The 23424-nt window shown below is 49.4% G+C and overlaps 1 protein-coding gene across 3 annotated transcripts in view; it reads left to right on the top strand.

The window, feature by feature from the left end:
• CYRIA (CYFIP related Rac1 interactor A) overlaps positions 1–23424 on the top strand; it is a 108139-nt gene that overhangs the window by 37002 nt on the left and 47713 nt on the right. Inside the window, exons 2-4 of one of the 3 annotated variants that reach the window (XM_040496119.1) lie at positions 5089–5130; positions 6790–6940; positions 18251–18347. The gene's annotated coding sequence lies outside the window, so the exon portion shown is untranslated. The remainder of the gene's footprint in view (positions 1–5088; positions 5131–6789; positions 6941–18250; positions 18348–23424) is intronic. The other 2 variants (XM_040496120.1, XM_040496121.1) reach the window with 2 other exon arrangements.

The raw sequence follows: 23424 nt of genomic DNA, 5'->3' as shown, positions 1-23424 counted from the left end.
GTTCAGAGGTGTGCTCCACCCCCTGCCCACCATCAACCTTGGCTGCTCGCTCGGCCTCTCTTGGAGCTGCTCTCCCAACCCTTATGTGCATGATGAGGTTAAGGGGGGGGCACAGCCGTGTGCAGTAAGATTGATACGAGGGCCACGTGATGTGCAGCACAGCACCCGGCACATAGTCAGTGCACAGTGCAAAAGAGTGACTTGCGTTTATCCCACTGCCATCACCCACTGGTTGACCTCTGATGGTCGGTCTAGGGTTGCTCGAACCCTGGCACCCTGGACAGTCACCATCTGGCCTCTGGGCTGCTCTCGGGTTGGGTTCCCAGCATAAGAAGCTACATGCCAAGACGGAAGAAACCAGAATCAGTCGGGAGAGCTGCGTCTAGTCATGGCTTTTCTGCCTACCAGCAGGGTGGCGTTGGATAAGTCCATCCCGTTCTCTAGAACTCAGGGACCCCCTGAATCACATGAATAATCATATTAGGAGTAGTAATGATAATACCAATAGCAGTAGTGGGTTTATTGGTGGCCCCCCAAAAAGTCCATGCCCTCACCCCTACCACCTATAAATATGACCTAATTTAGAAAGAAGGGTCTTGGGGCGCCTGGGTGGCTCAGTTGGTTAGGCGACAAACTTCGGCTCAGGTCATGATCTGGCGGTGTGCCAGTTCAAGCCCCGTGCTCTGTGCTGACAGCTCAGAGCCTGGAACCTGCTTTGGATTCTGTGTCTCCCTCTCTCTCTGCCCCTCCCCACTCATGCTCGCTTGCTCTCTCTCTCTCTCTCTCTCAAAAATAAAGAACCATTAAAAAAAATTTTTTTATAAAAGAAAGAAGGGTCTCACCTATTTATCAAATCTCATCACTCGCAGAAGCTCCTATCAAAGCAGATGGCAGGCGTTGCCCTTTGTGTTCCAGTGGGATGAGGCCAATGCCTCCCCGAGCCTCTTTGGGCGTCGCTAAGCCTCTTCAGGCCAGCAAGCTTCTCTAGAGCTGTCAGAAGTCGCTGGCCTACCGGTGCTGTGATGTTCCTTGATTAAACGAATGCCACAACATCTCTTCAGAGAACCAACTAAGGCTCATTGCCCTTCATTAACATTTCACTTTACCTGTGTTGATGTATGAGTCTGATTCAAGACTGATTTCCTGGTTTCAAAACAATGGCAGATTCTTTTTCCTCTTGGCCTGGTTCTTAAGCAGGCAGTTCTTGGGGGAAGGAATAAAATAGAAGCAGGCTATGAGTGCTGCGTCCTTACCCCCTCCACCAGACCAGACACCCCGCCCCCAGATCCCAGCTCTGCACTCTCCAGGCCGGGTCCGTGCTTGCTGACCCTGAGGAAGCGGGTCTTGTGGCTGTCGGTGCACTTGATTTCTCCTGTGGGGCTGGACAGCTGCTCACATGCCAGTCGCCTGTCCGGCTGCCGTAGGCTGCTGCAAAGAGCCACTGAGCCCTCACGTTTGGGGGACTGGCTGGTTATCCGAATAGCTTCACGTTCAGGTTCTGGGTGTGAGGGCACAAGGAACCCAGCAGTCCTTTTAAAAGATACTGCTGAAACTAGTCCCTCCTTGCTTCTTGAATCATAGCATGACGGCTTCCTAATCAAGTTACATCAGCCTGTTTTATATGTAAGGTCTACGAGCCCAATAGACTTAGAAGGCCTTCTGCTGAGCAAAGGAGAGTGAATGGTCGCAGAGGGGCATTTGCATGGCTTGGAAAGCAGGGGGTCATCCAGGAGAGTCCAACACAACTAAGCGTAAGAATAACCAGCCCCATGGGGCTGTGGATTATATTAGGGTTGGCCATATGTCTTGTGTGCCTGGGACAATTCCGCTTTATGCCTGTCGTCCCCTGGGCGTTATTAATATGCCCCCTCTCGCTCTTAGAAGTATCCAGGTTTGGCTGATAAATCGCATGGTCACCCTAATCGTGTGTCACTTTGTATGTGCACTTAGTATAGTTGCAGAGTAGATAATGTGTTTAGGTAAAAGCCTATACCTGTGTGCTTCAACCTCTCAGAAGTTGGCTGTAGGGGTAGCATTGTTCTACAGCTGTGGCTAAGTCACATCACCGTCTCATAGCACGTGCTGCTGAGAGGTGAGATCGTGGGCCAAAATGTCAAGTAGATAGGAGCTTAGATCCTTCTTCGTAGCTTACTAGTTTTTTGACCTTGAGGAAATTACTTAGCTTATCTCGACTGTAAATTGGGAATAATCATACAGACCTCAGCAGTTGGTGCTGTTATGAAATCACCCATGTCAAGCATCTCGCTTATTTCTTTTTTTTTTTTTTTAATTTTTTTTTTTCAACGTTTATTTATTTTTGGGACAGAGAGAGACAGAGCATGAACGGGGGAGGGGCAGAGAGAGAGGGAGACACAGAATCCGAAACAGGCTCCAGGCTCCGAGCCATCAGCCCAGAGCCTGACGCGGGGCTCGAACTCCCGGACCGCGAGATCGTGACCTGGCTGAAGTCGGACGCTTAACCGACTGCGCCACCCAGGGGCCCCAGATCTCGCTTATTTCTTGACACGTGATAAGCTGCCAACAAATGGCATTGCCGCTGTTATTTTTATTATGATGATGATGATTTTATGACTAGTATTATTTTGGCCTTAGTCTTTCCATCTGTGACATGGTAAAGGATGATCCCTGTCCTGCCCTGCTCCCCAGGTCGTTGTGAGGCTGAAAGCAGGTAGTATCCTCAACACCTAAGGTTGCTGGGAGCGTGTGCACCGTTTAAGGTGAGGATTTTCGGCAGAGTCTCACTTGCCCACCTGCCCAATGGATCTGTCCCTCTGGGTGACATGGAAAATAGGTTCCCAAGACATCATCCCTCTACCCACCCTGAGGACTCTCCTGTCGCTGGCCCTCCTCGGCCCAGCCTACTTCCTCCTCCCATGAGCAGTACTGTGTAAACACCAAGGCCAGAATGTCATTTACTGGTGCCAGCTGACTCGGGGGCTGCCACCCGAGTGTGGGAAGGGTCCAGATTTCTGGCTGGGCCGGCGAGGCGCCTCTCAATGTTCCCTGGCTGGGGAGTTTCTTCCCTTCCTCTGCCTTTTGAATGTAAGTGTCATCTGTTCCCGGTGTCCTTGCTTTATTCCCTGTCTCTTTCCACTAATTTGCCTTCCTGTAAGCCTGCCTTTTCTTTCCTTGTTTTTTTTTTTTTCTTTTTTGTTTTTTTTTTCCTTTTTCTTTTGACGTGACTGCCCTATTAGGGAGGATCACGGTAGTGGTTGAAAGCGGAAATTCCATCCGGATTGCCTAAATGGAAATCTTGGCTCTACCTACCGCTCAAAAGCTGAGTCCCTTGGATGACCACTCAGTGTCCTTATCTATGAAAAAGGGGCAAGAATAATGCCTACCTAGTGTGGTTGCTGGGAGGTTTCAGGAGTTACCAGAGGTACCGTGCTTAACAACGCCTGATGTACGTACAGTAGGTACTTGCAGAAGGGGAACTATTTTCATTATCTAAAAACCTGCCCGTTCATATTTCTTCATGTTGGCTGGTGCTCTTGGTAGGAAGGAGGCTGCAGCAAGGTCTGTTGACTCCGAGTCTAGGCTGGGACTCTGATGGACCATGCTCGCACCGGGGGCTTTAGAGTGAGTCCTTACCTGCTCAGACTGGATGGTGGGAACAGGTCCTCCATGCTTGGTCTTCTCCCTATCCATCTGCCTTCTCTTTGGTTTGTCCCTGCCCTGTCCTTCTACTTCCAGAGACATTCTAAAGTGGAAGACATGCAGCTGTTCTAAGCTCTGAGTCCCTCCACTGAATGGGGCAGGGGCACATGATACAGTGACACTGTGACAGGTCACTGGACTGGAGGGCAAGAGATCCCTGTTGTAGTCCTGCTTCTGCTGTATGACCCTGGATAAGCCATTTCATGTCTCTGGATCGCAGCTTCTCCTTTTCAAAATGGCGGTCATTATCCCCTCTGCTCTGTACCTCTCTGAAAATGACCAAACATGAGATTTTGAGAAGTGTTCTCCTGGCTGCCACGTGCTACAGAAGCGAGGACTCCCACTGGTCTCGGATGGAGCAGAGGGTTTGTGGCAACAGCTGTGGCCACAGTCCATGCTGCTGACAAGAGGAGCAAATCGGTGTTGGTGTTTGCTGTGCGAGGCTGTGCTCGTGGGGACCTGAGATGGGAGTTGTCCGTGTCCTTCCCTGCTTGACCTCTGTTCTCTCTGATGGACATGTGGCCCGTGGGTGACTCAGTCAGGAAACTACCAGCCATCGCTTCAAAAAGCTTGGACTCCTCTCAAGGATATGCTTACTTTGTGTTGTCCTGTGTTTGTTTGGATGGTGGGGGGAATCATTTACAGAATCAAGGGCAGATCCTGGGGGAGTAATTTACGGAATCAAGGGCAGATCCTCAGAGTGAGCCCTTCCTCCCTGGTAGGGCCTCTGTGACCAAATCAGTAAGATGGAAGGAGTTGGGGCATGCTGAGGGCTGGATTAGGATCACAAGTTAACCCAAATGCTGGTCCATGGACAGAGCCAGGTTGGTGACATCAAAACTCTCCAGAAGCTTTGGCCGCTACGCCAGGCCAGAATTGTACTTTTTGTTAGCTTCTCCAGCGCACAGTGAGTTTGGGAACTGCTAGAGTGGGTGGGACTGGACTTGCCTGTCAGGAAGCTCCGCATTCCCTGCCCCCTCCTTGTCCCCATCAAAAGACTGGAAAGAGTTAATAGTATTAGCTTTGATGTATGATCAGGTTATGATTAGGGTTATTTGTGTTCTTGTGCAACTTAACCAGGTGACTGTATCCTTAAAGATGCACGTTGGGAGTTGGGGTACTCTTGTGAGCGTCTATAAATGAGTAGAGAGGTCAACATGGGTGGGAGAACATTCCAGAAGTACCTGAGAGTCATAGTCTGCGAGAGGCTCAGCATTCTACTGGCCTGACCCTCTTAGTTTTCTGGTGGAAGAAAGTGGGATTCTTGCTGGGCCCCAGTGGGAGAATGAAGTCTCTATCATATACACTGAAAACGTATTATAATTCCGAGGGTGTTTGACAAAGAAAGTGGTGGGGAGGGATGGCTCCTCCGATACTGAATCACTTCAACATCTTCCCTCTTGTTTCCAGGTCCTTTTGTGGCACATCTGGCCTCTCAGCCACAGCCAAGAGGTGAGAGACACGGTCTTACCCCAGGATCCTTCTTCAGAAATTCACATTCTTCATCGTCTACACCCAAGCACATAGAAAACAGCCCCTGTGTCAGGGCACCCTTTTCCTCAGGCTGTGCTCTGTGGTGGGAATTGACGAACACAACCCCAAATCCAGAGGAAACAAACCTCCTTCCTCCTCTCCCTCCGTGACCTGCTTTCCCAAAATGCAGGGCCATCCCCACATGATGTCAGTTCAGAAATCACTTTCTCATCAGGCCAAGGACTTTTCAGAGTTGCTGTGTTTTCCCTATCGTTTCCTTCCTTCCTCCTCCCCCCCCCTTCACTTCCTGTTTTTTTCTTCCTCTTTCTCCACCCCCCTAGCCCGGCTCTCCAGCCTTGTCCCTTGTTGTCTGAGAACAGGAACAAAGCGCCAAGCGTAGATAATCATGATTTCCTGATGGGCCCTCTCAGTGCCAGGGCCCAGGCGCAGCTTCTCTGGGACACAGGAGCCTCTGCTGGGAGCACAGCAGGAAGCAGGGCCTTGGAGCCTCCCGGCTGAAAGAGAATCTAACAAGAATAATCTTTCATGTCCTTACAACAATTTATAGTTTCCAAAGAACTTTCTCCCGCATTCAAGCTAAAACACTGGAAAAATAAGTAAGACAAGTCCTAGTGTTTTGGCCTAATAACCGAAGTCTACAGGAGACGGGCAAAACATAGATGTGGGAGTTAAACATGCATTTATTTCTGTTTTGTGCCTTTTTCCCATTATGACTCCACGGATCATCATAGTTCTCTGAAACTCGGTTCTCTCACCTCTTGAGAAAATGGACTTCAGGGTACCTTGTGGGGAATTTTTGAGGACAAATCAGGAAAATGTACTGTAAGACTCACTTGGTATGCCTGGTAGATATTATTTACTTAATAAACGTGAGATCGCTTGTTGGGTTTTGGTTTTCTGCAAACAGGAGGGGCGGTTCAAATCCAAAGTAGCCAGAAAGGCCACATAATAAATGACACCCATGGGAGGAGGGACTGTATCTGTTACTGTGTTTTCCTGAAACATGGAGAGAGAGAGAAAGACAGAGAGACAGAGAGACCTACTGACTGGGCACAAATCACTGAAAAACAAAGCCCACCCACTACTGTGCTCCTGACGCTTCTATTCCATAACAATATTTTTCTAATGGGAAACAGAACAATCCCAACCACATGCCTGAGGTAGACTGTTTCACTAATTTAGCTCCCAGGGGCAAAACTACAAAAACAGCGATCTGGAAAAAGTCCCACCTCCCTTTTTGAATATCTGTTTAAAAAATTAAATAAAAAACAAAACAAAACAAAACAAAACAAAAAAAACAAACCCTTCCCATTCAGGGTCAATGGAGAAGTCAGCCGGACCATGAAGCTGGTCTTTAAAAAAATTCTGAGAGAGTCAGAGACATGTTCTAATCTGAATTCTCCAAGTTGCTGAATCCTTGAATGACACTGTTTTCTCTGAGCCTCAGTTCCCCCAGCTACAAAATGAAAGCGTTAGAGAAGGCTATTGCATTGATTTCTTCCAGCCCTGGTAATCTGTGATTCTGGTATTCTCTCTGTTCTCCTTAAAAAATGTCTTATTTCTAGAGGAGAACAGGAAATGGCCTCTCAAAATAACATGACTTGCCTTCCCTCTTAGCAGATTATCACTCACGTAAGGACAGAGAAGCCACGGGACTCCAGCGGGCACGGCCCTGACTTGGGAGCCAGACTTGCCGCGGCCATCTTGTTCAGTGGGTTTGTCCCATCAGCCTGGATCGGTGAGCCTGAATCACAAGACACAGTGCTGGGTAAGAAACAAGTGACTTTGGCTATGGCAGACAGCACAACGGTAACTTTCCTGTTTAGTGGAAAGGATGCGTGCTATGTGTGCTTATAGAATACTGGAAAGTATTAAGGGTGGTCATTTCACCAGATTTGTCATCTTTGATTAGAAGTCATGCCTCCTGACACCATATACACATAAAAGGAAAAAAAAAAACCACCCCAAGGTTATAGTTTTGAAATGGTTAAAGGGAGGGTGCCTGGGAGTCTCAATCAGTGGAGTGTCCGGCTCCGGATTTCGGCTCGGGTCATGACCTCACAGTCTGTGGGATCGAGTCCTGCGTCAGGCTCTGTGCTAACAGTGCGGATCCTGCTTGGGATTCCCTTGCTGCTTCTCCCCTGCTTGTGTGCTCTCTCTCTGTCTCTCAAAAGAAAGAAATAAATATACATGCATACATACATACATACATACATACATACATACATAAAGTGGTTAAAGGTCCCTGGGTTCTACCAGTACATTCTGAGTGGGAGCTGTAGCTGTCCTGAGCTGTGAGTGTTTAGGCATGAGGTAGAGTAGCTTAGAACTGCATACAGGAGAGAGCAGGTTAGAGCTGTACCTCCAGGTGACTTGTCCTTGTAGAATTCACTTCCTCTGAAGCACAATCTGGGTTCCTGTCTTGCCCATTCTTGCCGTGCAGACTCAGGTGAGCAGGAAAGTCCTTAAGTAGCAAACCCAGGATGGAATTCGGGTCTCGTGCCAGAGGTCTGGTTTGCCTCGCACTGGCTGTAACATTTTTTGAGACATTTTTAGTTTGCGAAGTTCTCATCCAGGAGCATTGCCACGCACCAGCTGCAGGTTGCCAGGCACATGGGTTTTTTGTTGTTACTGCTTTCCTCCTCTGTCACCTCCTTCTGATCCATTATGGATCTGCAAGGACTGGGCCACATCTGCCTGAACTTCTTCGTTGAACTCGGACGTGACATGAACCGACACCCCTCCCAGATGACTAAGGTTCTACTGAGGGCTCAGCAGCCTGGGTTCTGGTATTCTAACACATCTCCATAAGCTGGCCCAGGACGCCCACCAGGACAAGACCAGGAGTCACGAAGGAGATGCCAATACACTGAGAAGGCCATGCACCTGTTAATCTTTCTCCACTTGCTGGTGTTACCTTCTGCTGCCCTCTGTCCAAAAGCTCTTCTTCTTCATCTAGATGTCTTGAGTTCCCTTAAAACCAAAAGCAGAAACATTTCATACAGCTGAGTGTAGCACAGAAAGCAAGACCAGGTGATCTCTAAGGTGTTTTCCGGTTTCATCCTAGACTTGTGGCTTACACCAAATTCTCATTCTTTGAGGGAATAGGATTGTCTTGCGCTCCCTTCCTTTTTCTTCCTCTTATGGTTTCTTTCCCTAGAGTGGCCGCCAGGCTACAGCATAATTTAGAGGAAGGAGGAGAGCTTCTAGAATTAGACAGACCCGATTTCAAATCTCGGTTCTGCTTCTTTAGTTGAGTGATTTTGCTGAGATCATTTCAAATTCCTGAGGTTCTGTTTCCCCATCGGTAAGACGGGGACAATATGCCCTATGTTGTCCACTTGTGGTCAAGATCAAAGGATATAGTTGAAATGCATTAACATAGTTTCTTCCTCAACAGATGTTAGCTCCTTTTCCTCCCCAGTCTTATCTAGAGCTACTTAAGTGTAGCTTTGATCCCCCATTGGGTTCTTTTGTAACCTTGTGCCTTGTGTGTGCGTTAGCGCCGAAGAAGGTGCCATCTTGGTGTTAGGCCTACAGCACCAATTGTGGGATCATCAACAAATAAACATTTGTACATTGTATCAGGCAGTGTTCAGTGTTATGGGAAAAAGTAAAACAGGAAAACCTAAATAAATAAAGCAAGCCAGAGAGATGGGATGTGGGGAGAGCAGGACTGCTGTTCTATACAGGGTCCAGGGGAAGCCTCCCTGGCTAGGTGTTACTGGAGTAGGATGTAGACAGAGGGAGGGAGTGAGGCTAGAAGGAGCAGAGGCCCTGCGGCGGGAATGTGCTTAAGGAACTGCAAGCAGCCAGTAGGATTGGAGCAGAAGGAGTAGGGGACAGTGGAAGGGGGTGAGGGCAGAGAGAAGCAGTCAGATCATGTAGGGCCTCATAAGCCACTGTAAGGACGTGGGCTTTTGTGTTCTGGCTGGCCTTTCCAGAGATTCTCCTACTTTTCCTCCCTCTTCCCTAGAATGTCTCTAAAGGCCCCATCTCCGAAGCCTCCCTGAGTAGAGAAAGGGACGGATGCTCTTGCCCAGTAGAGTAAGAGCCATCCGTTCAAAAACCTGTATTGGTAACAAGACTCTGGAGATGAGTGAGACGCAGACCTGTTCTAGTGCCCATGGTCCAGTGCTAGTTCAAGCTGCGTGAGAAAGTTGCATTGGTAAATGAGGTCGAAATGAGTCGTTGTTCTGATCTGGTCATTGTGGAGCCAGTTTGCCAGAGTGGCCATTTTCCACGGGCACCTCGCACAGGTCACTTCTACCGGTTCTCTTGAAATGCATTCACATAGTGTGTTACCAAGTCTTGCCTTCAGGGTAGAGACAGGATGAATTCACTCAGCAAACATCTGAGTGCCTATTCTGTGTCAGTGCTAGTGTAGACACTGGGTACAGATGACGACTAGGTTTACACCCTGCTCTCGAGGGGTTTATGGTTTTAGTGGGACACCGGCTAGTGACCAACCAACACAACTGATCTGTGGCTGTGAGGGAGCCCAAGGGGACGCTCCTGATGCAGACAGAGGGGCAAGACGGGGCAGCTCCTTGGGCATGTCGTCTCCACTCAGTCCTAGAGGTGAGGAGCAGTGAATGGCAAGGAGGGTGGGGAACATCAGGGAGGGGTGTTGGGAGTTTCCGGGCAGAGGAAGGACATAAGCAGGGGATGCCCGGTGCCTGTCACCATGCCCGACAGTCACTGGCGTGTGAGGTGAGGCAAGTCTGAGAGGCCCCTTCAGAGGGGGGGGAGATGGAAGGCTAACCAGGAGCCTTGAATGCCCAGCCAAGGGTGTTGAGTGCACTTGAGGACAGCCTAGAGCGGGAAGAGTTTTTTTTTTTTCAACGTTTATTTATTTTTGGGACAGAGAGAGACACAGCATGAACGGGGGAGGGGCAGAGAGAGAGGGAGACACAGAATCGGAAACAGGCTCCGGGCTCTGAGCCATCAGCCCAGAGCCCGACGCGGGGCTTGAACCCACGGACCGCGAGATCGTGACCTGGCTGAAGTCGGACACTTAACCGACTGCGCCACCCAGGCGCCCCGCGGGAAGAGTTTTTTAAGCCCAGATTGATGGCCTGAGGAGATTGGAGTTAGATGAAACTAAGGGTCTAATTTTATTGACCCTGAATTTGTTCTGATTGATCAAAAAATGCTTCGTTTTTAAAGTGCCTATTTTAGGGGCGCCTGGGTGGCGCAGTCGGTTGGGCGTCTGACTTCAGCCAGGTCACGATCTCGCGGTCCGGGAGTTCGAGCCCCGCGTCGGGCTCTGGGCTGATGGCTCAGAGCCTGGAGCCTGTTTCCGATTCTGTGTCTCCCTCTCTCTCTGCCCCTCCCCTGTTCATGCTCTGTCTCTCTCTGTCCCAAAAATAAATAAACGTTGAAAAAAAAATTTTTTTTTTAAAATAAAAAAAATAAAGTGCCTATTTTATACCTACTCCTGGTAACATTATAAGATCGTAACTTCCTCAGATGTGAAATAGGTTCATGCAGATGGGCTGAATGAGATGGTCTTCTGGAGCTGATGAATTCATGGCCCTTCCTGCCGCCCGGTGCCCTAGTGAATGTTGAACATTGGTGGTTTCGTGTGGGGTCTTGGCACTCAAATTGCTGGAAAGTGGTGAGAACATGAGCCTTGTTTCTGACTGGAGGGAGTAGCTGGCAAAAGCCCAAGTTTTTCTAGTAGAAATGATGGAATTTAGGTCTTGATACCTTTTTTTTTCTAGTCAGAAAACAAACGGGTAATATCTATCTCTTAATCCTCTCCTAGTTGAATAGGACAGTAAGAATGTTCTCTTTAGAAAGTACACATTCACTGGCCAGACGATACCTGAGTCCCAATACCTGAGAATGTATGAGGACTGGAAACCATCAAGACAAATTAAGCCTGCTCATCCGTCCAAGGAGATCATGTTTGGGACGATGACAAAGGAGCCACAGACGCAGATAGTGGGCAGGAGGCCCTTGCATGCACAAAGTACAGAAAGGGAGCATGTCCTCTGCCCTGGGAAGTCAGGAAAGGTTTCCAAGAGGGGCCAAATGAGCTGGGTATTGAAGGGTGAGTAGGAGTTGGGAGCTGGGCGAGAGGCACTCCTAGTGCAGAATGGCACTCTATAAATAAGGGCCAGTGTTCAAACATCTGTGGTGGCGGTGGAGAGGAAGTAGCCAGAGTGATCATCGTGCACAGATAATGCCTCAACTCTGCATTTTAGAATCCATTAGTAGCCTCCTCCTTAGCCTCCCACCTTGTTCCCAACAGTGACTAAAAATAATCAGATTGACTAATTTGAGTCGATCTCTTCTCTGACCCCATGGAGGTGTTAGTGAGTGGAATCGGATGAGAGGGACCAAGAAAAGAAGTGGAAAGAGGAGGAGGGACTCCATCGCCATCATCCAGAAACACTGACGGAACAGTATAGCTTGCACCAGGGCTCTCTGGTAGCAAAACTCAACTTTACAGACAGCCAGGTCTGCTTCTTCCCGGTGAAAACAGCAAGGGGTGTTTAGAACTGTGCTCCTCTCCCTTCCTCTTAGAAAAAAGTTATGTGGGGCGCCTGGGAGGCTCAGTCGGTTAAGCGTCCGGCTTCAGCCCAGGTCATGATCTCACAGCTTGTGGGTTCGAGCCCCACGTTGGGCTCTGTGCGGACGGCTCAGAGCCTGGCGCCTGCTTCGGATTCTGTGTCTCCCTCTCTCCCTGCCCCTCCCCAGCTCGTGCTCGCACTCTGCCTCTGTCAAAAATTAATGAACTTAAAAAAAAAAATGAAAAGAAAAAAGTTATACGTATATGTTTGTGTGTCTGTATATACCCAGATACGTGTATGTGTGTGTATATACATACATACGTGCACAGACACGCACACGTATGCGGTATGTAGAAGCTATTCTAGCCTAACGCACCCTGGTGCCGACGCCCTCCAGCCACTCGTGCCGGCTGAAAGACGAACGGATGGGTTAGAATTGGCCTCGCTGACCTGCACCACTTCCTTGGGCGTGTTGGGTGTGTTGAGGTCTGTGCTCCCGGCCCCAGAGGTCCACAAGCACACCAGGATGCCCGTTACAGAAGAGGAAACTGCAGCTCAGAGACATGAAGCCACTTGCCCAGGCCCCCCGCTCCTAGGTGGTCAGGACTCAGACTCACTTGTGACTGTCTCCCCTTCCGCTCTGCATGCCGTGCTATCCTTCTGACAAACCAATGAGGAGCAGTTAAGGATCATCCCTGAACGTGGCCCTCACCTAGAGCTCCGAAATGCAACACTGGACAGAGCAGTGACATCCTGTCTTGGAGTCCTCTCCGGATCTTCCGATGCCAGCAGACTCTCCACAGCTTGCCCCACGGGTGTCTGTTTACATGCTTCCAGGGACGGGGAGCTCACTACTTGATAACGACAGTTGGTTCTCCTTTGGGCACTTGGGGATCCTTCCCTCCTTGAAGAGCTGTCTCTGAACTTAAGCTTGTCCCATTCTGGTAGGCTTACTTCCAGTTGCTGTTGTTGTTGTCTTTAAGGAATCTCTGCACCCAATGTGGGGCGCAAACTCATGACCCTGAGATCAAGAGCAGCGGGTTCCACTGACTGAGCCAGCCAGGCTCACCCTCATTTCTAGTAGGCTTAAACATCTCAATAGCAAGCAGCTTGAGGGATGAGTGCTTTGCTCTGATTGGAGTAGATATAGCCCCATGACGTACCCTCCTCTCCATTTCCCCTCTTGGAGAACCAGGAGAATCAGTCAGGGCTTCCTTGACTCTTCTCTTGGGGGGGGTCTGTTTGTTCTTCCTGACGGGCTAGGCAGAGGAGACGACATGGCACCTGGGTTTCTTCTCTTCTCCCTCTCAGGAAAAACCTCACCGTGAGCTTCTTCTCACCCTCTTTGCTCCAGAAGCCTGGCTGTACCAGGGCGAGTAAGCATTTCTCTTGGCTGCCTTTAACTGACATAAGGTGAAGTTTGAAAAGAAGGAGCAGAGATGAGAAAGAAAAGGAAGGAAGGGCAGGATGGCTGTGGTGTCGGGATTAACTTGGGTTCTGGCCCGAGCGGTGGCACGGACTCACCATTTGACCTTGGACACCCCCTTCCCCTCTCTATCGTCACTACGTGGGAGTCGGGCCTGACTGTCCAGGGCTTTCCCTTTCCGAACATGACCCCGGAGAGAGTCATGACTGCTGAACCCGCATGTTGTGCAGCAGGACCCTGATGTGGGGTTCGCTTTTGCACCACCAGAACCAGGAAGCACCTCTGGAAGGTGAGAAACTGGACACCCCCCCCCCCTTTCATGGCAGGAAGGGCCTCCATCAGCCCTGGAGCACAGAACGGCTGATCTGGTTCTCAGACTAAAAGGGCTTAGCCTGCACCCTGCCCCCATCCTGATGCTGTGAGCCCTGGTGCCCTTGCTCTGCCCCTTTCTTCCAGTTTTCCAGCTTCTTGAAGCTCTGTCTGTGCTTCTTCTCTGTGCTGGAAGATAGGAGAATCAGCTTAGGGTGCTTGGCTTAGCCCTGATGGCGAGCCCGCCTTTCTCTGGGGCTTGGAAGCTGCCAGCCCAGTGGTCCCAGGATGAGGGGACTTCATGTGACCTGCACAGCAGAGTTAGGCCCAGGCTGCAAATGGGCAGACGCGTTCTGCGGAGAGAATTGTTGCTGAGGAAATCGGGCTCCGAACGTGTCTCCTCCAAAGACCTCACTTCCCAACAGGCCACCTTGCTCTCCTGACCGTGCTGCCGGCCCAGGAAGCAGGGGAACGTGGCCATCTGACAGAATCATTCAGTTGCCATTACATGGGACAAAAGGGGCCTGGCAATGTGATGACATTTGCAAAGGCGTGTGTCCCTACTTTCAGGGAATGACACGTGACAGTGTGCATCAGAGGGGACTTTAGGTGGGGTTGGTTCAGTGGTGGTCATCATGAAACACTGTGCCACATGATGGTTAGGAGGACAGACTGGACCCAGCCCACCTGGGTCACAGTCCTCCTCTCCCGCTCGCTAGCTGGTGGGTTCAGACAGTTAGCACATCCCTCCTGCAACAGTTCCCTCATCTGTAAAGTGAGAGTCGATCGCACCTTCCTCATAAGTAAGGCTGCTTTGCTCATTAAATGAGCCAGCATGTGCACCTGCTCCCAGTGGTGCTGGGCACATAGTAAGGACTCAATTAGCGTTAGCTCTCCTTATTTTGATCTAAAGCCTCAGTTGAATATTTTACTTGAAAGTAAGTTTTTGGGGGGCACCCGGGTGGCTCAAGTCGGTTAAGCGTCCGACCCTTGGTTTCGGCTCAGGTCATGATTTCATGGTTTGTGAGTTTGAGCCCCGTGTCGGGCTCTGCGGTGACAGAGCCTGCTTGGGATTCTCTTTGTCTCCCTCTCTCTCCGCTCCTCTCCCCCACCTCAAATAAATTTAAAAACTACATTGCAAAAAGTACGTTTTCGGGATGCTCTGTGGGTTCGAGCATTTTAAAGCTATTTAGTAAGCGTCTTCGGTGTGCAGAACTGGTCCTAGAAGATGGGGTTTCCAAGCCGAAGTCAGCAATGGTGATAAACAGACCAACATCAGATGTGTGACACCTCCTGTACCATTAGAACAACTGAAGCATTTCAGGAGACCAGGGGCAGCAGGGCAGCTCACTGACCCGGGAGGCTTCTCAGAGGCAGAGGTGGCTCAGAGTAGGGGTGGTGCCCAGGAGGGTTGGAGACAGGAGACCGGGAGCAGATGACGGGTTGTGAGAAGGAGGCAGAGATCTGCAAGGGTGGTGGAGGGGTGGGGGTGCCGTTCTGAACGGGAGGTGGGAGAATGGCTAAGGAGAGAGAGATTGCTTGACAGCGGTCACGGGGGTTGGCGTGGGTGAGCCTGTGGGCACCGGGTGGAGATCCGTCCACCTTGTCCAGCTCCCTGTCGGGGGAGGGACATGTGCTGGTGGAGGCCCCGCCCTGCAGGCAGGACGGGAGCAGACCTCTCTGCCCCCGACGCTGAGAGAGCACAGGCCCCTCTGTGTGCGCGAAGAGCCCTGGCCGGGCCTCCTCTCCTTGAAGGGCCCCACAAAGCCTCGCTTGTTCTCCCCTGACATCAGACCTCGCCCTCAGGACTTCTCTGTTCTTCTGGGGCAAGATCTCACACAGTGATAATAGCGTGAAAGGGAAGGGAGGGAGCAAGTGAAGACTGGCTCCGGCGTTGCCATGCCAACCTGCTCCCCAGCCGGGGCAGGAAGATGGCGCCCCCGCCACGTGCGCCTGTGTCCCTTCCCGGTCACGCCCGGGACCGTGTTGAGTTGCTGAGTGCCTGGTCCGGGCCCAGGAGGAGCTGCTGGTGTCAGTTCTAAGAGAGGCTGGCTGCTTGGTCAGTAATACACAAAATAGTAGAGGGTCAAATTAAGTATTGCTACACACAATGGGTTGATTGTTTTCTGGGGGTTTTTTCCCCTTAAGGAAGCAAGTGTTGCATTTAAACACCTGGGTTTTCTATTTTAACAAAGATGTGTATATAGTTTTGCCTTCCACGTTTCATAAAAGCTTACTGATCAGAGGGATCTGTGTGATCATCTGGTCTAGCTTCTGGCTGATCCTTTTTTCAGGTGAGTAAACTGAGACTGGGTGAGTGAGGAGTAGGAGGCATTTTGAACAGGGAAAAGCGTAAAGGCTTTGTAGCCATCTAGTCCTGGGCTCCGGGAGCGGGATACCGTGTGTAAAGCACTTTGCGCAAGACCTGGGTCCACCGTGGGGCTCCGTAAATGCTATCCCTGATTATTTTCTGAACTTTCATGCTTGCCAAGTGGGGTCAATAAATGAAACACTCATAAAACAAAATGCATGTTGAATCAGTACAGGGGAGCCTCCTGATCTCCTTCATCCTAAAACAACTGCTTCCTTTGGAGATGCAGAATAAAAAGGGGACTTCAAATCCTTAGTCTAGCGCAGCGCTTCTCAAAGGTACGGCCAAGGGCACAGGCTCGGCCGCCGTGAAGATGAGTTGCTGTCTCCACAGTCTCTCCGGTGTTGTTTCCCACACGCCGCTGGGCCCAGGTGACTTGAGGTTGTTTCATATAGTGGGCTTTCCTGCTGGTGCGAACAGCAGAGTAGCCTCGGACCTCGTGTTTGAGTAAAAATTTGCAATCTTCAAGTGGGATTAAGACGCAGCCTAAACAGTACTTGATCCGTCTGTGAGGCTGCGAGCTCCGCAGCAGATGGAGAGCAGTGCTTTCAAATTTAGTCATTGGTGGCCACGGACACCAGCCTGGGAACCCCAGCTGCAGGGTAAAGTCTAAATCGGGATAGCGTATGGTTGAGTCATCAAGAGCTGGGCTGGGCTTTAAAATAAACTTGGAGATAAACTCGGTGACTTTGTTTGTTTGCTTTAATTGTGGTCTTGGTGCATCCATCCAAACAGGGAAGCCCCACGGTGACTTTGCTGCCTTCTCTGTGTATTGTGAGTTTCCTGCAGGAGCATGTCTGAAAGCAGCATCGCATGTCCGGAAGCCCATCTGTGTAGAAACAGCCTATCTGTCTATAAGCACAGGGGTGGGGGTACGGCCATGAATGGAGGATCCCCTCCTATCTTAATGTACACTTCCAGAGTGTTTTCCAGTTGTGCCAAAGTGAGCCAGAGAAACTCATTTTGATAAGCTTGGGATAGAATGTCAGCCTTTTTTTATTTTTTCTTTCTTTCTTTTTTCCTATTTTTTTCTTTCACTTTACACTCCCAACTGGAGTCAAGGTGATTCAGCCGCAAGCCGCGTTTCCCTTGGTGGAAAACGTGATGTCAGAAATTAGCGAAAGCGGCTGGGGAGGATGACTACTTAGCCAAATGGTTGAATCTATTAATCTTTTCTCCCCACCCCAGTTGCCTTGGCCCATTGCTGGCTGACTCTTTAAGACCAGTCAGTGCCTTTGAAATGACCTTGAACGGGAATTAAGGGAGTTACTGAGTTAAGTACGCATTGGGTACTACAGCTGTGAATTTGAACATTCTACTACTAAGAGGAATAACGTTTAGAAAATATCCAGGTCATTGAAATCAATCCCTCTGCTTTGCCCTTTTTACAAACTTCTGCTTTTGTGCTAAGGCCCTACCCAGACCTGACCTGGTCTGGCATTTTTAATGTGAGACGATAATGCCCCTTAGTGGAGAAGACACATAACTGCAAGCTTTTGCATTTGCCCAAAGAAAAACTGTTTTAGCGAACGACCTCACTTTCATAATTCTTAAAACTGAACAGGGTACCTATTTTTTGAGGGTCATCGGGAGAATCACGTGAGATCATGCGTGGGCAGCACTTAAAATAGCACTGAGCACAGGACTGACAGTGGCTGTGACCGTGGTTATCTGACAAGGAGAATGTGGGTAAGCAGGGGATGAGTGAAGTCATCTTCGAGTCCCCAGGATTTTAGGTCAAGGTCCTCCGTGTCAGCGGTGATATGTCAGCATGTCCTCACCTGGGACAGGACTGTCTCACAGCTGGCCCACCAACCTGGAGGCAGCGAAGCCCACTTCTGCAAGTGCACCCAGGTTTCAGCACGGGAATTTCGATTCAAAGAGACATCTGCAAATGCGAATCCACAGCCCGGAGACATGTCATTTTGTCATGCCTGTCCCTGACCTTGAGCTTCTCCCAGCTCAGCCTCCAAATCTGATTGGCAGGGCCAAAGGCAGGGACAGTCACAGGCTTCTCTTTGTGCGAATGAGTCGCTGACCGTCTCCTCCAAGCGGGTGAAGCAGACTCTTCTCAAAGCCCCTTGCTGTCTGTCTTCAGCCCATTTGTGCCTCCCTGAGGGTGTAGATTGCTTTCAGATGGCTCGAGTTTCCTTCCTTTTAATTTTCAACTATAACATGAGATCCCTGTCTGCTTCTTCATATGCCAGAAACCAGTTATAGCTTCATTAAACTTGGTGGAAAGGGGAAAGACACTTCCTTCCTTCCTTCCTTCCTTCCTTCCTTCCTTCCTTCCTCCCTGTCTGTCACATTTTTTCCCCTCTTCTGCCTGCCCATTCTTCCTTCCCTCTTTCTCTAAGCAAATGGCTGGGACTCAGACACGAGATCCTTGGATACAGATTTTGGTATTCACGCTGTCACTTTGCACTCATTCCCCCCCCCCCCTTTTATTAGCAAACACGTATTCCCTGAGTGGCCTGCTGTGGATTCAAGCATAAAGTCCTAGCTCCTGTCCTGGAGGTGCTCACCTTCTAGGAAGAGAGGCAGACAGGTAAGCAGGAGTGACTGGAACGTGGAAGGGTGGCATGTGAGGACTCCTGGGGCTCTTGTGAGAGCTGGACAGCAGGGGACACCGCTCCCACCCCAGGACTGGGACAGGCATCCAGGCAAGCCCCAGGCCAGCCGAGGATATCAGTCTACCTGGCAGAGAACTACGTTTAACGCAGGTGTAAAAGCGCGTAGGAATACCAGTCCTGCCCCTTCATCGTAACCGGAAGACTGGGATCTCCCAAAGGATCTCCAAGTGAGCCTGTGACAGCTGTCACTCCCAAGGCCCCTCATCTCCACCCAGCCAGCCACCAAGAGTGGGTGATTTGGCCTTACCTTCCATCCAGCTCCCGAGCCTCACCGGTTGCCGGATGTTCACTGACAAGTTTCTCCCTCCCGAGTCCACAGCCTCCTTCTGCCTGAAACCTTAACAGCTTATTCCAGCCCAGATGAGTTACCTCTTCTCTTGCGCCCCTTTTCCAGAACGTTTTCGCTTTACCCCAATCGCAGTCCTCACTAGAACCTTCCATCCTTTACAGTGGGCTTTGAACATGGCTTCTTGCCCTCACTGGGTTGTGCTCTTATCTCAGACCACTGCAGGGATAGAGTCTTACTGAGTACTAGTCCCTAAAAAGAGCAGATGTTCATGTATTTATTCCTTAAACCATTCACCAACTTTCTCTACTCTGTTAAGGACTGTGCTGGGTATTGAGGATGGAGCGATAATTAAGACCTGCCCTCAAGCAGCTCAACAGACATGTATAAGTATTTTAGTTTTGGAAGAAATATATACACAGGATTTACAGGATGTGTGTATGTAGATAGATAGATATTCTATCGAGTTGTCTATATACAGAAAATCTCGAGGCAGCTGGGTGGCTCAGTCAGTTAGACATCCAACTTCGGCTCAGGTCATGATCTCACTGTTTGTGAGTTCAAGCCCCATGTCAGGCTCTGTGCTGACAGCTCAGAGCCTGGAGCCTGCTTTGGATTCTGTGTCTCCTTCTCTCTCTGCCCCTCCCATGCTCATGCTCTGTCTCTCTCTGTCTCTCAATAATAAATAAATGTTTTAAAAAACTAAAAAAAAAAATCTATCCATATCTATATCCATATACATATCTATATATCTATATCTATATCCATATCTATATCTATATATATATGTATATCATCTATGTCTATATCTACTAGGGTCATTGGAAGGAAGAGGTCATTTAATTTGGGAGCAAGTGTCAGGGTGGGGTGAGGACGAGGTATTTGATTTCATTGCCAGTGGGGGATCAGCTAAATTATATTGACTATAAGTTGGTAGAGAGCCCAGCAGAGCCAGTGGAAATTTGCCAACTAACCAAAATCTTTGGGTATAGTGGTACTTTCTAGAAGTTTTGAAAAATGTTTATTATTCCAACAAAATGCTGCCATTTCCTGGGCAACGTAACTAGACTCCCAAAGCCTTGGGATCTGTATTAACATCATTGTTTTGTCATCTCGTGGGATTTGTTTTTTCAAATTTGAAACTTGAAAGCCAAAGAGTAGACCTTTGGTGTTTGCAAATTATCGCCAACCTAATGCCTTAATGTTACAGTTGTACTACTATTATAATTGCAATGAGACCTGATTGAGGCTTCTAGGGCTGGGACCTGGCAGGTCCTCAATTGCTTCTTGAATTCCCAAGGAAAAAGGGTCTGCATTAGAGAATGTCATATTAGTCCTTTGAATACACATGAAGGATTAAACTAGGCTATCCAAGCACTGCCCAGTAGAGGTACTTGGGGGAAACTTTGTTGAATGTATGAAAATTATTTATAGTTTGCATGCCTTTGCGTTTCACAACATTTACTGCCTCGAACATACACAGGGGCTTGAAAACAGTTTCTCTGTAGTAGTATAGGCATTCCACCAGATACCAGAATTACTGCTTTTTCACAGACTAACTCTGTAGCACTCCCTGATGGCAGCAGTGGGCCAATTCTGATATAGCGGGGGACATTGGAAAGTGCTGGGGTTCTGTCGTCACTCTCCTTGCCATGTAACTTGCAATCCACACGGCTTCAAGAAACAAGACTGGGGCAGCATGTGGAAGGTGCTGTTAGTGTGAAATGGTGTTGCTGGGTGGAAAGGTGCATCCCCCTTCTCATTAGCTTAGCTCATGATTGGGCATTAGGTTGCCTGGGTACGTATTTGGAAATTGTTGCATATCCTCTCTGTATAACCCTAGGAGGTTGGAACATGGAGCAGCTCCAGATCCCTGAGCCAGGCCTGGTGGGCAACAGATGATAAGGATGAGGCTCAGAGCAGGAAAATGACCTTCGCCAAGGTCCTGTAGCACATAAGTGGCTAAAATGAGATTAGGGCACAGAGCCCATGACTCTCTGTTCACTTGGTGGCATTACAGAGGCATTACAGTCAATGGTATCGCCTGTGTACTTCAAGCCTTGAGTTACACAATAGCCATTTGATCCATCCAAGGTGCCAGGCTGCATTTCTGCCCAGGAATGTCCCTGCTCCCACTTTCTGGTTGCAAAGTTCGTATATAATCAGTCCTCAGTGATTCTTCTGACCTTCTCTCCTTCCCCTCCCCTCCAAGATGCACTTTCTATTTTATGGTTTCATACTGTCCCTCCTTAGGACCATGCTCACTGACCATGCATTTCCCCATCCCCTGCAATGACTAATTCTCCCTCATTCTTATCCAAAAGACAGTGTCTGACCCAAATACCAGATGACCTGAGAGCCTCTCCTCCCATGGGTTATGGAAGAAAAATCTTAGGTTTTGTTGACAGAGAAGCTCCATGGGGTCATGGGAGTTTTGTTTACAATGAATGACTTAATTCATTCCACATGTCTGTATGTGTGGCATTCCCACTGTGTGTGAGGCAGTAGTCTAGGAGTTGAGGATACACAAGTCAATGGTAATAGAGATTTGAAAGAAGAATAAAGGCAGTGACTGGGCACGGAGTGGGGTGAGGTGGGGTGGGGTGAGGTGAGGTGGGGAGAAATACTATTTTGGGCCAGTTGGTTAGGTTGAGCTCCCCTGAAAAGTAAACCTTGAACAGAGGCCCAAAGGCAAACCATGTAGATATATGGGAGGGGGAGGGAAAGCATTCTGGGCAGAAGGACTAGGAAGTGCAAAGGTCCTGTGACAGAAAGATATGTCATACATTCAAAAAAGAAAAGGTAAGGAGGCAGAGGTAGCTGAATCACAGTGATTGCAGGGGATGAACCACTTTGGGGTACCGTCACATAGGATGCCTTGCTGACCGTGATAAGGATCTAGTACCCTGCTATAAGTAAAACAGGGCCCCGCTGAAACTATTTAAGTAGAGGAGTGACATAATGCAACTTTTTAAGCATCAGCAAAGCTGCCAGGAAGGCAGTTGACTGGGTGGTCGGGAATGGATGAGAGCAGAGCTGGGAAATCTGTGTAAAGGGTGAGTATGATACTCTGGGCGGGAGTTGATGGCCGGTGGCTTGGTCTAGGGTGCTGCTGAGGGACGGTGTGAGGAGCAATTGAACTGAGATCATCTTAAAAGTACTGCTGGTGGGATTTGTTAGCCTGGTTATGGGGTATGAGAGAAAGAAAAAAGTCAAGGATAACGCCAGCTTTTGGGGACTGAGCTGCTGGAAACGCGGGATTGTCATTGGCTGAGATGCGGAAGACTGGAGCAGGGCAGTTTTTGAGGGGAGAAAGCAACACTTTAATTGGGGGTGAGTTAAGTTTCAGCTATTTATGAGAAGTCACGTAGTCAATTGGATACATGAGTCAGGGGTTCAGACGAGGGGGTCGGGCAACAGTTGTGAATTTGGAAGTCATTGGCATACATCTCTAAGGTAACATTTAAAGCCTTCACAGATATCAAGAGTTGTGTCGGAAAGAGGAGCTCTTGGTCATGAACTGAGACAATAAAAATAACAAGGGTAATAGTGATGATGGCAACTACCACTTACTTATGCATCCGACTGCTTACCTATGTTGTCTCATTATTTCTAAAAGCCACCCTTGGAGAGGTTGAAGTAATCTCTGTTTTACTCATATTGAAACTCAGACTCAGGGAGGTTAAGTAAATGTTGTTAATTACATTAAGTCCGTGTGGCTGTTGCTATGCTGGACATCAGGAAGCAGATCACAGCTCAGTTTAAGAAGTTCAAGGGCGTGGTCCTTCTGTCGTCTTTGAAGAACACATTTCGGCCGAGAATTTCTGCCAGTTCGCCCCCCGCCTTCAAGTTACGTGTGTCCTGAAGATGGGGCACTTCAGGTGCCGGATGAAATAAAGCCTGAGGGGACACACGGTGCCGCCCACACCAACACGACACACAATGTAAAGTAACGGGGGGACAATTTGAAAAAGCGTTAGAGACGAGACATGAGAAGACAGGGTCACACTTCCCCTCTAAACGCCGGCTACAGTTTAAGCAAAGACATTACCAGCAGGTGCTTGTTGATTTCCTTTCCTGGTTTCGCTGTCAGAGGACAGCGCCCATCCTCCTTGGAGGCAGGTGTTCGTGCCACACTGGCCGTCCGCAGGCACTCTGCCCTGCTGTCATCTCCATTAGGTCTCGTCACAGGCAAATGAGTGCCGTGGACCCCATCTGGGAGAGTAAGGTCTGAGGGGTGACGTGACTTGTCCAAGGTCTGCGGCTAGTATGGGATACTGTTGAGATGTGAACTAGGCTCTCCGGATCCCCAAGCTCATGCCTGTTGCACCGCACTGCTCCAGAAAGGACAGGAGAGAAGAGGCTGGGATCCTGACAGCACCTCCGGATCATCCCAGGATCCCCGGCATGCAGTCCTGGGGATGGCCAGCAGAGGGGACCACGCACCCGGGTTTCTGCAGCCGGCTGCCTGAAGCCATGTTGAATGAGCAAATGTCTGCAGCAGACTATGAGATCTAAATGTCTCCTTGGCAGGAAATCCTCGAGGAGCACTGCGGGGTTGTGCAAACAGCCTTACAATGTCCGCTTGTGTGTGTGCGCTCGGCTTCGCCTGTGTCGCCCACAATGCTCTGTTTTTTTTGGATAATGGGGCTCTGTGGACCCATACGCCTTGTCATGCAAAGGGAGGGACCTGTGTTTGTCATAAA

Source organism: Herpailurus yagouaroundi, unplaced genomic scaffold, assembly GCF_014898765.1.
Source record: "Herpailurus yagouaroundi ecotype Mexico unplaced genomic scaffold, PumYag 188, whole genome shotgun sequence".
NCBI lineage: Eukaryota > Metazoa > Chordata > Mammalia > Carnivora > Felidae > Herpailurus > Herpailurus yagouaroundi.
This window is presented reverse-complemented; position numbering and strand designations above follow the sequence as displayed.